General features: G+C 40.3%; 1 protein-coding gene across 1 annotated transcript in view; it reads left to right on the forward strand.

The window, feature by feature from the left end:
* Positions 1-5,253: 5,253 nt before the first annotated feature.
* Positions 5,254-15,543, forward strand: part of MS3_00008908 (uncharacterized protein) — a 262,942-nt gene continuing 252,652 nt past the window's right edge. Inside the window, exon 1 of the mRNA XM_051217254.1 lies at positions 5,254-5,897. The gene's annotated coding sequence lies outside the window, so the exon portion shown is untranslated. The remainder of the gene's footprint in view (positions 5,898-15,543) is intronic.

Raw genomic sequence — 15,543 nt, forward strand, 5'->3', positions numbered from 1 at the left:
ATGCCGCTTAAATAGGCTTCGGATCTGTTACACTAATGCTCAAAGCTTACTCAGTAAGCGACCGGAACTAGGTGTACAGATTGATTCTTCAAAGCCAGACATAACTACAGTCACAGGACAAAAAGAAGAGGAAATATTCGTACACTATGAGGGGACAGTATTACTGCATCATTAGTGCAGGACGACTTTGGTGAGGCTCAAGTGTTCTCGAACTACTTTACCATAGAAGCACCGTTTACGTCAGCGCAGACAAATCCCCCACACATACACTATATAGCGTGATCATTAAAGAACTCGATGTCTCTGGTCTGCTAAATAAGCTTGACATAGGTAGTCTACTGAAGGAATTATCTAACTTCGTTGCAAACCCTTCAAGTATATGTTTTCATCTATCCGTAATGCAGGATCGTTTACCGAAAGACTGAAAGAACACCATAGTTAGTCCTGTCTTCAAAACAGGTACGAAACACAAACCTGAGAATTATCTTCCCGTTAGCCTAACTAGTGTGGTTGTTAAAATTTGAGAAAATATTATTCGGAAGGAGCTTTTTAGTACCTCGATGAAAACCGGATCCTTTCGGAGAAGCTGCACGGCTTCAGAATAAGTTATTCTTGTCTCACTAACTTACTAGTCGCTCGTGAAAGCTGGTGCGCTCTTAAGGACCAAAAGCTGCCTGTAGACGTAGCCTACATTGGTTCCAGCCAAGCTTTTGACAAAGTTCCGCACAACCGGCCGTTATATAAGCTAAGAAATGTCGGAATTGGAGGCAATCTATTGATGTCGATAAAAGACTTCCTAGTTGTCGCCAACAAGGTGTATGGGTGAACTCGAAGTTATGTAGCTGGGAAACTGTGCTTAGTGGAGTGCCCCAGGGAACAGTTTTGGGACCAGTGCTATTCCTCTTGTATGTAAATGACCTTCCTTGTCTCCCATCATCATCGATCTTGCTATATGTTGACGATGTCAAGATATGCAGAACGATATGATGTAAGGGTGATTGTTTGGAACTCCTAAATGACCTGAAGAAATTACCTGAATGATCTTAAACCTGGCAGTTGCGGATAAATACTTCCATGTGTGTTGTGATGCATATCGTTCATCAAGGTACAAATACATACACGATGAATAACACTGAGCTACCTGTCGTCCAGACTTAGTAGTCATCCCTAGCCAAGACTTAAAGACTACTGCACACTGTCGTGGAATTAATTACCTCAGCACGTGGTTGAGGCTCAGTCTGTCGACTCTTCCAAGATAAAGTTGAATCAACTTGGAGACCACCATTGCCGGGACTAACACAGGCCGTCGGAAAGACGTCTGTTAATAGTGCGCAAGGAACTTGTAGATGGATTGCTCTAATGTTAAAGCTTTTTAATATGCAAACGTAATGCTTTCGAAATTTGCGCCCCAGTTTAACCATAATCGTGTCAATTAATCTATCCCCGTTGTTGCGAATAAAAACCGAGCGTCGTCCGCGTGGATGGTAGGTCTCCGATCATTTGTGTCAAAATATCCTCCTGCACGAACCAGGTGGTCAATTACGATCGATCGTAACTCACTGATCACATAATTCCTAGCAGTCATATTGTATGAAGTCTTGTGTCATTTTAGTCAAACTTCCTCGAATTTTCGCATTTTTGCGTTTTCTAATAAATCCTTCTCGGCATTGTTCAGTTCATTAAGCAAAAAGGTTCACTCCCTATCGCTTTCTTGAAGAGGTAATGCTTGAATAGAGTGAGTCAAGCTGTACATTGTTTAAGTTTGGTCCTCGACGAAAAATACGATACAAATATATCTGAAGGAAAAACTATAGTCTTGGTGTTCAAGGCTGCAACGTTCTTCATCTCCAGCTCGAAAAGGAACCCTTATATCTCATTCTGATTATACCCAGTTTATATATTCTTTTCGGTTATTAAAAATTCGTGTCCTGAAAGCTAAATCAGCAAAGTTTATAGTTGATGGCACGTACGTTCATTGTGATGGCCCTATTTGTTCGCGGATGAAATTGATTCTATCAGCTACATATGCCCTGAAGCGTGAGGTTGTACTGAGTATGTAGTATAATACCAAAATGGAGCCAGTCCAGAAGTAGATTTTAGTCACGTCTTTCAGTTTCATTCCTTCCACTACTTACCTCGTTTATTATGCTCTGGATCATTTATCACATAAATGGTTCAATTAACATCGTTCATGTTTGTGGAATTATGGCTATCATATGTCATATATCTCCGAAATATTTATAAACTGCCCGTACACTGAACAACCTGGTAAATAAATTGGCGGTCTAGCAGCACGCGTGGGCACACAAAGCGTTAGTCTAAGCAGTCAAGCAAACCTCCTGCATTCTATAACGGCATGGTGGCAACCGTCTCACCATTGGCAACGGTTAGCAGCTCTATCACAGACATAGGTTTTGAGTCATAATTTCGGTAGTATGAACTAATTTTCTCGTTATGCAACATTTGTTTATTCATCGCATCTGTACTCAGTAATCGTCATCTTCCTACTTATTTAGAGACAGTCTGGACGAAACATCAGCTGATTTTTGTTTTGTTCGAATATCCTTACTTTAATGTTAATATACACATCAGATATTCGACGCCACATTACTAGCCGATAAATAACCATTGTGTTCATCTTATCTATTCGTTCACATATAAACCAGCATGCTGTATCATCCATCAACTATAAACGTTTTCACATTAATATACTATTCCCGAAACAGTGTACGGCGGAACATGTAGTTTAGAGCTGATGTTTCAAAGATGCACACTTGTTCGCCACATAAAAGTCAGTCTCACCCACCCATCATGAATAATCATATTTATCGGTATATTTATAGCACATTAGTACGGTTTGGTAACAGACGAGGTCGCGCGCATATCACTCAAACGACATAAACCACGTTAGGCTTCAGTAATAAAAAGGAGTACACTTGCGTATATCTCGTCAACACAGTAGCTATGCTGCTTTTCTGGTCATTCTACCAATACACACTCAACGATAACTTCGAAGCATCTATTTATGACGCGCACAAAATCGTTCACTGGCCTATCATCCCATCATAGGTGTCAGTTCCAGCACAACAATGAATTTCACACATCAAAGTAGTTATCATTTTGCGGCGGGATTATTTTCATCCTACATCCTGTTGACAAGTACTTCACTTTCGATTGACGAAACCAACTACATATATCCATCCATATCAGTAGCACACACCGTAATATTTCTCAAATTTGCAATGTGAGAATTAAGTGTTACCTTCTGAGGCATTGGAAACACTTACAATAGTTTTATTTTCATCAAGTCGCAGACAATATTTCAAGATCACTCACTAAGCTTAATTTGGTCCACCAAAATTTATCTGATGCTTATCTTGCTTTTCATGCTGATTGTTACATCAGACTGGCAGGTTTTCCCGTATAATGTATTCCCTTGACTCCTAAGTAGTTTGCACAGTTATAAATCTACGGAATACAGTCGACAGTTTCTAAAGCTTAAAATGAACAGTAGTGTTACAAAATAATTGAATGTGTCCAATCTCACCATATTTAAAACATTTCAACTTACGAAATACACATGAATGATATGCGTGAAACTCGCCACAGAACAAACATTTACCAAAATTGTCCTTATCTTTGTCAACTATGTCACAAATCAATTCTGATGACAGTTCGCCATAAGCTCTCACTGTACCAGTTGTGTTCGAGTAGAGAGCCTTTATAAGGTTAATGTACTTCTTTGATACTCCTTTCAGTGACAAACACTGCCATAGAACCTCACGATCAACAGAGTCGAATGCCGGCTTAAGGTCGAGAAATGCTTCGATTGTGGGGCGTCTGAATGTGTGTCTATGTTCTGGGACCTGACGTAGTGTGAATATCTGGTCCATACAACCACGTCCAAGTCGAGAACCAGCCTGATTTTCTCTAGTCTGTTCTTCATGAGCTTTAGTTAGGCGTCGAAGTATTATTGAAGCTAATATTTAAGACACTATATTAGTCAAACTGATTCCTCTGTGATTGTCACAAGAGGACTTTTGTCCGTCCTTATAGACTGGCACAATCAGTGATTGAGACCAGTCAGATGGGATTACGTCCAGTTCCCAAATTCTACCTAAGACCTCAGTTAATTTTCTTGCTAATACTGGACCACCATCCTTAAAAATCTCAGGAGTAAACCTGTTTGGGCCTGCTGCTCTCCGTCGCTTCAGATTTCCTATGGCTTTTACAACTTCGTAAAGAGGCGGAGGACCTAAATTAACTTGCCATTCAGGTTGACTGGAGGTCGTGTGAAACCGAAGTGTGATTGAAGGCCAGTTGAACTGATCCCTAAAGTGTTCTACCCATCGATCCAATCTCCTGGATTGAGGAAGTATAATGTATCCGTCTTTTCTGAGAAAGTTTCGCAACAGTTGAGTTCCTAATACCGGTTTCCTTAAAAAGTCTGAACAATTGTCTGCTATTACATATTGCCGCTGCCTTTTCCATCTCTCTTGCTCTCAAAATATATATACAAATATATTTTTGTTGATATGGGCTTACTTTTTTTACATCAAAGGCATTCTTTATGTTTGGAATAAATTTCAATGCAAAATTAATGTAATTAACCTAGCTTGGCATCATTACTTGCGCTTGTTAACCCTCGTGAGGAGCTTAGGCCGCCCTACCAGAATTCTTCCTGGAACTCTGTTCTGAAAAATCATTTTCAGTTGCAATTGATTATTTTGATGTCGGCTTCTGATCCTCCCTTTCATTGCAAATTAGGACATGCCTCGCGATTCAGTTTGATGATTTCTGCAATACATGTCTTATCCAGCATCATTTCCTAATTTCCTCTCCATTGTTTATAAATACTTGTGCATTTTTGATGATGGTTGTTTTATTTCTCGAGGTAGAACTGTCTTCACGTTGGTACTAATAAGCTAGAAAAACGTCATAGTATGATATGAAAATATGAGTAGAGACTGTCAAAAGTAACTGTTTAATTTATTTAATTCAGTTGATGAAAATATAATAACTGTCAGTGTTAATCAGTGCTATTAACAATAAAACGTTATTACACAATATTCGAATGCACTGAACGAACACTTTTGTGAGGATAACCAATTTATCATATAACGTCAAATATCACAATGCTTTCGTAAAATAAAGTCATTTATTTGCAAGTCTCCTTTCAGTTGTCGTGCACATACTTCTTCATTCTTCATATTCGAATGTCGTTGTCATTCCTCACCGTTTCCTTTTCTGTTTTTTCGTAATTCAATCTGAAACGTTTGCTAACAGGCACACTATTTCATTTTGGTGTTACATACTACTTATATCTGTCAAAATGTGTAGCATCCGTCACGCGTTTATCCGTTTTTTAATGGTTGAATTAATCAAGTGTGATTGAAATGGATTGATATAAACCTCATAACACCATACAATTCATCACATTTTATGCTGTTTGTACTTTTGTTCCTTTACATTAGCTACTGGATCAGCATGTCCATCAAATCCTGGAATTGTATGTAGTCATGATTATTTATTAGTGGATGATCGTATATCTAATGTTTATGACGGTATAATTAACAATATACCAATAATTCGTTTTTGTTTAATCAATAATTCCACATTGAAAACAATCGCCACAAAGACAAAAACAAAATTACCAGAAGTAGAAATGATCAATTCGTCATCATCATCATCATTATCTTCTCCTTCTTTGATCCCCTCTGGATCCTTTTCATTGAATTCAATAGATTATAATAAATTATATGCACCAGATGAATCATATTTAGTTGAGCAAATTTTTGATCCAATCAGTAATGTATACGGTTGACAGTTTACATCAAATTGAAATTTATTAGATCCATATATTATTCATGGAAAAGGCATAGTGTTAGAATATATTGGTAAGCATTAGTTTGTTTTTTGTTTATTACAGTGATTGTTTAAATGTTTATGTTATACACATGATGGACTGATTGTAGACAGATAATAATTGAAAATGAGGAAACATTAAATGGCTCTTTCATTCATTGTAGCATTGAACTGTTCAGTATTTTACACTGATGAACCATTCAAAGAATTTCAGACTTGATGGCGAGACATCAATCCTTATGCTAACCAGTTGGGACCTAATGGTTGATGCTTGTGAAGACAGTCAGTCAGTCAGTCAACTTACAGCATTACGAAATCATTATCTAGTGATATTGATGTGTAGTTGCCTCAGACCCGATATAACTGAACTACATTGATCATAACCTGTTACTAGAACTCTAGGCATTACTTCTTGAAATTACTCATTACTGAGGCTTACTGCTAGCTGAGTTGTAAAAACGTAGACCTGATGTGTAACTGATAAAAATACTGATTGATTGTTTACCTAGTCAGACCAGTAGATAGTCTGACAAGTATGAAATGTGTCATATGTTTTCTATCACATTATTATTTCTTATTGTTCGTTATTGTCGTTGAAATATACGCACGTTCTAGTGTGATCAGTCACGTGTTCGTGATCAAAGTTGTTTTGAAGTGCTGTAGAATGGAAACTGGCACGGTATCGTGTGTAGATATTTGTCTCATTCGTGTAAAGAAGAAATTCCAGCGTCATTTCAAAACGATCGTTCTTGACTCAGTGATCGAAAGCTTATAGAGAGGCTATTAGGTGTTTTGTTTTTGAACTTGATCTATGTTAGGCTTGTGGATTTACACTATTCAGAAGTCTTTTATTAAAGACGAAACAGTTGTTTTGTTACAGTAACTTCATGATATCAACTACAATATATAACTGTTTATGTCATTGTGTTTTATGAATATGTCATAATTGTTTTACGAAGTATCGTATATCAGAGTAAAGTTTAATAAAGATCGAGTTTAAAACAACTCTGTTCGTCTTGATATCTTGTATTAATTTCCACAATGAGAATTTCTGAAATTTTTGCGTTGACATTAGTTTAATGACTATCAAAAATCAAGATACATTGAAACAAATGTATCCATGATCTTCAAGTCTCATCAGTGAAAATGACACCATCTAACCATTGAATCATTTCGAATTTCGTTACCGATTGATGATGAATTGAAATGACGAAATCTTTAGGGATAATTAATTAAACTTCTATATGTAGTGCTCGTTGATTTACTGTTAGACAACAACAAGAAAATAACCGTAAATGTTGAATGCATTACAATGACTGAATATTGAAACTATTCTAGATCAACTCAAGTATAACACAGTCCTTTTATGAATATGAAATGAAAACCAACTTGAAGTTGTTTGAAGAATAAAAACACATCACATTGAAACTTCAAAAATACTCAACGAAATCGTTGATTTATTGTTGATTGGTTAATTCACTGGTTTATTTATTTATTTATTTATCCAGTTAGTTATTTGTTACGATAGTGATTATTGCATGCTACTTCACCTCGCTTCACTTCACTCACCTTAACTTACCTTTCTAACTGAATACATCAATTGAGAGAAATGAAATTGATTTTCAATAGCCTCTTTCTATTATCATAAAATGATGTATGAATGAATCGAAATTTCAATATATTATAGAATTTATTTGTATCCTCAGAATTACTAGTAGTATGTATGTAATGAATCTTTATCAACTAAGGTGATTGGGATGTTTGTTACATATACCCGATCACCACCTATGTTGACGGGGAATATTGTCTAGTTTAAGAGTAGATTTCAGTAAGCTAAAAGTGGCTAAACCAAGATGTGGCACTAGTCCATTAAGTCAGTAACAAATGGACTGAGTCATTTAAGTAGCTTGAGAATACCGCGTTGGAGTCGGCGTGATTATCCTAAACGATGATTCACAGTTTTTGATAACAAATCAGGACCACTCACAATGGTCCATATACATTCACTCCTTGTCTTACTTTAGGATTTTAATTATTTGAACACATAAATATTGGTCCAAGAATGCGCCAAATATATATGCGCCACACAAAACAATGAGAATTTAGGGGGAAGGAGAAAAAAATGAGATTGATGTAAGGTTGTGTAATAATAATGATGGTAAAAATGGCGGAACAGACAGGTACAATCAGAAGAAATCTTTCAGTTAAGGGAGACACAACCACTTTTTTTATGAAGAAAGTAAAAGAAGGTTACAGCAGGATCGCCATTGGCTTCTATTCTGAGCCATATCTGATAACGTCTCTAGCCACTGTGTCACACCATCTCTCAGACCCCAACCAGAAAGTCGTGAAGGACCAACACAAGCCAGTCCTTTGCAGCTTTCTTTCATGCCACGACACCATGTCATGCACTGACCACCTCTCCGCTTCTTCCAACCAGTCTCAGAGTCGGCAAATAATGCACGGCGTGGAATTCTCTGGGACGACATTCGGAGAACATGTCCAAGCCACCGAAGTCGGTGTTTCAAGACAGTGACACCAATTGAATTATCACCTCTGTGCCCGAACACACGATGCCGAATCTCTGCATTACTAACATGGTGTTGCCACTGGATGTCAGCAATCCTTCGGAGACAATGATGATCGAACACAGAGAGTCGTCTAACGTCCTCAACTCGGAGAGACCAGGTTTCACAAGCATAGAGCAAAACTGCTCTCACCGACGCGTTGTAGATCCGACCTTTTACGGCCAGACTAACATCACGAAGGCGCCAGAGGTGGCCCAGATTGGCATAAGCCGCTCTGGCTTTCACTATACGTGCATTGATCTCATCACTCACACCCCCACCAGCACTTATGCAGCTACCCAGATATACGAACTTCTCGACTACTTCTATCTGCTCACCATCCAGGGTGAGTACAGGATTGGAATCCTACCAGTCTTGTAGAAGTACTTTGCACTTGGAAGGTGCAAAGCACATACCATACCTACGGACACTGATTGCCAACTGATTAAGTGCGGACTGCATGCCTTGGGCATTATCGCACAGTAAGTCAATGCCATCCGCATACTCAAGGTCGAGAAGTCTTTTTCCAGGCAACAAATACACACCGCCACTAATCACATCCAACAATGATGAGACTAAACAACCCTGTTTAACCCCACTGCTTGAATAGATCAATGAAGAAAGGTGGTTGTATGCCACCCCTCTACCTGAGGTGTTTGTACATGGAGCCCCTTCAAAATGGTAATGAATTTCTCAGACACACCTTTCTTCAACAGACAATCCCAGAGAACAGTCCTATCCAACAAATCGAAGGCAGCCATGATGTCGAGAAACACTGTGGTTGTTGGCCTGTGATAAGTATGAAGGTGTTCTAATATTTGTTGAGTCAATCACTTTCGGGTTTTGAACAACCTACCAAGTATGACGGAACACAAACCGTCATCTTCCCATATTGTAGCCCTCACACTAGACTTCTTGTTGCCAGTGGCTCGGATGAGTTGGAAGAGCTTCCGGTAATTACCAAATGCAGCTGCTGCTTCCAGCTCATTATCACGCTCCGACCACCAGGCTTCTCGGTCCTTACACAAGCTTTGCCCGATTTCCTTACGTGGCATCCTTCGTTTGTGGTCGAACTCACGGTCACCCGGAGTAGACCGACGGGCTTCAATGTGCTGTAAGGAACCAGAAGAAACCCAGTGCTTATAAGCGGGACGTTTCGCGAACCCACAACTGACAGTATCCGCCATTTTCATGGCGTCATGCAATTGCAACCAATGCTCATTTATACTTTTCGGTGGAATGGTAGCTAGCCTAGAGGCTAGCTCGGTTCGATACTTATTTGCAACAGAAGTTGCGACCAGCTTGCTAATATCAATCCGTTGATGGCGGTCACTTCGTTGGCCACTGAAAAGTAAGGCAAGATTAGCGCAAACCAAAGCATGGTCAGAGTCCAGATAGGTACTCCAGAAGGAGCGGCAGTCTTTTACACAACCACGCCAGCGGTAGCTGATCGCGATGTGACCAATCTGAGTCCAGGCTTGAGATGCAGAGGGAGGACGCCAGGTGGCACATTGGCGATGACTGTGCCGGAAGTTAGTGCTAGCCAGAAACAGGTTGTGGTCTGTGCATAGTTGCAGTAGACGGTCCCCGTTATCTGACCTGCGACCAACGAGTCCCCATCGGCCACCTAAACGACTCTCTTCTGTGCCTAGACGCTCGACCTGAACATTCAAGTCTCCGGCTAGTACTACAATATCTGTCGAACGCACTTTTTGGAGAAGAACAGATAATTGGTGGTAGAATTCATCCTTGATTACATCCGGGCTGCAATCTGTCGTTGCATATGCGGAGACGACAAAAAGTCATCGTTTCTCACGCCGATTTCTTCTCACTTTGATGGAACTTTCTAATCTAACAGCACATAACCGACTGTCAATGGGGATCCAATCGACTAGTTCTGCCTCAGCTCTAGCGCTTAGTGCGACACCAACGCCAGCGAGACCAGACAAAGATGCCACAGGGTCCCCGGATAAGCGCACGTAAAACAAGCTTTTTGAAGTGACAGATGGAGAGCGGATTTGTAGTACTTCACCAGAGTCTTGAATACGGGTCTCGTATAGACAGCAGACATCGATATTAAGACTTTCCAAAGACATAGCCAGCCCCATCTGTTGTCCAATCTGCATAAGTGTGTGAACGTTGAAGGCAGCCAGTTTGAATGGTGCACGTGGTTTCAGAAAAACTGCTTCAGTACCCATATTTGGTGGTAACATACAATTTTCAACCGGACAGTGACTCGAGGACGTTTAGATAGAGTCGAATTTCCACCAAAAGACGACCTGCTGTGTAAACTGAAAAAATAAGTATAGACGGAGTAGGAATAAAAGAGGGTGAATAATGATGTAGTGAATAATAATAATAATAATAATAATAATAATAATAATAAAACTCCGCCTGTAGCTCTTCTAGAGTTACTGCCGGTCCCAAGCCCGGGTAAAGGAGGAGGGTTGGGCATGGGGTTAGCGTCCCCATCCCGTAGAAAACTAACTCGCTAAAAAACGCTTACCAGAAAAAATAATTCAAACCATTTTAACTCTGCCCTGAGAGTTAGAAGGTCTTCATTTAGAAGAATTATGACGCTTCATGGTGAAAGCCGAGTTCCTTCGGAAGCCACGAGGCCGATGCCCCTTCTAACAACCAGAGCAACAATTTTTATAGGTACATGGAACGTTCGAACAATGTGGGAAACCGGGAAGACCAGCCAAATAGCAACGGAAATGAGGAGATACAACTTGGCAGTACTGGGAATCAGCGAAACCCACTGGACCCAAGCTGGACAGAAAAGGCTAGCTACGGGAGAGATGCTGCTATACTCCGGTCACGAAGAGGAAAATGCTCCACACACTCAGGGAGTTGCTCTAATGCTGTCCAAAGTAGCACGAAATGCACTTGTAGGATGGGAATCCCACGGATCCAGAATCATCAAAGCATCATTCAAAACAAAGAAGGAGGGGATCTTAATGAATATTATCCAATGTAATGCACCCACCAATGATAGCAACGACAACATTAAAGATCAATTCTACGAGCGGCTACAGTCAGTGATAGAGAAATGCCCAAGAAAGGACCTCACCATTCTGATGGGAGATCTAAATGCCAAGGTCGGAACAGACAACACTGGATATGGAGATATTATGGGACGACATGGACTGGGAGAGAGGAACGAAAATGGAGAAAGATTTGCAAATTTGTGTGCATTCAACAAATTAGTCATAGGAGGCACAATATTTCCACACAAACGTATACACAAGGCTACATGGATCTCACCGGACCACACTACAGAGAACCAGATAGACCATATTTGCATCAACCGAAAATTCCGAAGGACAATGGAAGATGTGAGAACCAGGAGAGGAGCTGACGTAGCTTCAGATCACCACCTAGTTGTAGCCAATTTAAAACTGAAGCTAAAAAAGAACTGGACAAGTGGACAAACAGCACTACAAAGGTTCAATACAGCCTTCCTTCGAGATACTGACAAACTCAATGAATTCAAGATAGCTCTCAACAACAGGTTCCAAGCCTTACAAGATCTACTGAAGGAAGAAGAAACTACCATGGAGGACAACTGGAAAGGCATCAAAGAAACATTGACTTCAACGTGTCAAGAGGTTCTGGGCCTAAAGAAACACCATCATAGGGAATGGATCTCTATAGAAACACTGGACAAGATCAAAGAAAGGAAGAACAAGAAGACAGCAATTAACAACAGACGAACACGAGCAGAGAAAGTCCAAGCACAAGCTGAATACATAGAAGCAAACAAGCAAGTGAAGAGAAGCATTAGAGCCGACAAGAAGAAATACGTTGAAGAACTAGCAACGACGGCAGAAAAAGCTGCTAGAGAAGGAAACATTAAACAGCTTTACGATACAACGAAGAAATTATCAGGGAAATACAGTAAACCAGAGAGGCCGGTCAAAGACAAAGAAGGCAAGCCAATCACTGAAATTCAACAACAGCGAAACAGATGGGTAGAATACTTCGAGGAACTCCTGAATAGGCCGGCTCCAATGAATCCACCGAACATCGAAGCAGCACACACAGATCTTCCTATAGATGTCAACCCACCAACGACGGAAGAAATTAGAATGGCCGTCAGACAAATCAAGAACGGGAAAGCAGCAGGACCCGACAACATACCAGCTGAAGCACTGAAATCAGACGTCGAAGTAACCACAAGCATGCTTTACCCTCTATTCAAAAAGATTTGGGAGGAGGAACAAGTGCCAATGGACTGGAAAGAAGGACACCTCGTCAAGATTCCAAAGAAAGGAGATCTGAGCAAATGTGAAAACTTCAGAGGCATCACACTACTGTCAATACCAGGGAAAGTCTTCAACAGAGTGTTGCTGAACCGGATGAAGGATGCAGTAGATGCCCAACTTCGAGATCAACAAGCTGGATTCCGAAAGGATCGGTCATGCACAGACCAAATTGCAACACTACGGATCATCGTCGAACAATCAGTTGAGTGGAACTCGTCACTGTACATCAACTTCATTGATTATGAAAAAGCATTCGACAGTGTAGATAGGAGGACATTATGGAAACTTCTTCGACATTACGGAGTTCCTGAGAAGATTGTCAATATTATCCGGAACTCATACGACGGACTACAGTGCAAAGTAGTGCATGGAGGACAGCTGACAGATGCATTCCAAGTAAGGACCGGAGTCAGACAAGGCTGTTTACTCTCTCCCTTCCTTTTTCTCCTGGTGGTCGACTGGATTATGAAGACCTCGACATCTGAAGGAAAACACGGAATACAATGGACAGCTCAGAACCAATTAGACGATCTGGACTTCGCAGATGACCTAGCCCTCCTATCACGTACACACGAACAGATGCAGATGAAGACAGCCAGTGTAGCAGCAGTCTCTGCATCAGTAGGCCTCAGCATACACAAAGGGAAAACGAAGGTCCTCAAATTCAAAGCGGAGAACAGCAATCCAATCACTCTTGATGGCGAAACTCTGGAAGATGTAGAATCCTTCACATATCTGGGAAGCATCATCGATAGACATGGAGGTTCAGATGCAGACGTAAAGGCGAGGATTGGCAAAGCAAGGGCCGCATTCCTACAATTGAAGAACATATGGAACTCAAAACAACTTTCAACCAATATCAAAGTGAGAATCTTCAATACGAACGTCAAGGCAATTCTACTGTATGGAGCTGAAACTTGGAGAACTACAACAACCACAATCAAGAAAGTACAAGTATTTATAAATAGCTGTCTACGCAAGATACTCAACATCCATTGGCCGGATACCATCAGCAATAGCCTTCTGTGGGAGAGAACAAACCAACTTCCAGCTGAAGAGGAAATTAGGAAAAGACGATGGAAATGGATAGGACATACATTACGCAAATCGTCAAACTGCATCACGAGGCAAGCCCTAACTTGGAATCCTGAAGGGAAGCGGAAAAGAGGAAGGCCAAAGAACACATTACGTCGGATAATAGAAGCAGATATGAAAAGGATGAATTACAACTGGAAGGAGCTGGAAAGTATTGCCCAGGACAGGGTTGGATGGAGAATGCTGGTGAGCGACCTATGCTCCTTCACGAGGAGTAACAGGTGTAAGTAAGTAAGTAAGAATAATAATAACAATAATATTAATGATAATAATTTGGATCATTTGGCTGTTATTTGGAGCGAGAAGTGTAGTTTCCATAGATATAGAGAGTTCATCATTTGCGTGTGGGCTGTGATACTGCTCGGGTGCCCAGACCAACGCAGGTGGTTATCTTAGGGGGCCACACTTCGAGCCTTTGTCCTAAAGGTCTGACCCACAAGGCAGTAGAGCATCGTAAGGAGATGCAATCCCATGGTAGCCGGTGACCGAAAATTGGTTCATACGCCATTTGTTCCCTCAGGATACTGGAGCCCATGTGGACCATTGGTTCGGGATCCAGTTAAAGCGCCGGATATTCGCTTTTTGTCCTCTCATTTTCGTAAACAACACCCCCGCCACGAGAAGGCAATGAGTAGGACTTCCCTGGCAGAGGCTGTATACGCGCGGCCGTGTGAGAGTATTTCGAGAGGGAGAGCGAACTCTCCCCACTCTCGGCTGTACCAGGGCATTTGGGGGCGATGTATGTTCAGTTTTTATACATCAATCATGTGTATCTGTAGAGATTTACCGATGAGTTATTTATACTTCATTGTATTATACGTTTTATAAAAATATCTTTACGCATGCAATCTATTTTGTTTATGTCAAGTACATATTTCTGTACTTCAATTCACAGCTAGTTGATACTACAATCCGATTTTATTTGGTCAATGAAAAGAGCATGTTCCAAACTTGCGGTTTACAATCTGATGGTTCATAGTGCATGTTTGTTTGTTTGTCATTTGTCCACTAAATATTTGAACAGGAATTATTTCTATTTCTTTGAAATGTATATTTATAAAAGCTCTTTCTTCTTTATTTTTAGTTGACTTAGGCTCTATACTTGGAATATGAATATTCCTTTTGGCCACTCTTCTTGTTGTCTATCGTCTAAGGCGTATGTAAGTTGTAGCTTTTTACTGTATATATGTATTTGTGTATTGATGTGGGATGTAACTCTGTATCATGGTTGATTTGTCAGTGTATATATACACATCAGTGGATGTCTAGTATAATTCTTTAACATGAATTATTTACTGACTCCATTTATTATTGATATATTTAATACTTGAATAATGTATACTGATTCTCTAGCCTCTTTCTAGTTCTTCTACATAGAAATGTCATACACTTATCGCTTAAACAGAATCGAAAAACTGAGAGATGTCGAATGAACAGTTGAATTCGTTGGTTTAAGTATGACGATAATATGTTAGGACCTTCTAGGTGGGTAATCATCCAACCCAGATATGATGTATAATGCATTGCTTTTGCAGAATTCGCTGAGAAGATTCCATTAAATACCGAGTGCAAGAAATATACTTTTTATCCAGGCAAACGTTACTTCTAATGTAGCATAGGCCGTCGACCAGCATTCTTCAACCCACTCTGTCCTTGAACCTCTTTTCTAATTCCATCCAGTTCTTGTTCATTTTCTCTCCTGATCTTGGTGTTGGTTGACAGTTGCTTTGAGTTCCAGATGTTCCTCA

This window comes from Schistosoma haematobium, chromosome 5 (assembly GCF_000699445.3).
Source record: "Schistosoma haematobium chromosome 5, whole genome shotgun sequence".
Classification (NCBI taxonomy): domain Eukaryota; kingdom Metazoa; phylum Platyhelminthes; class Trematoda; order Strigeidida; family Schistosomatidae; genus Schistosoma; species Schistosoma haematobium.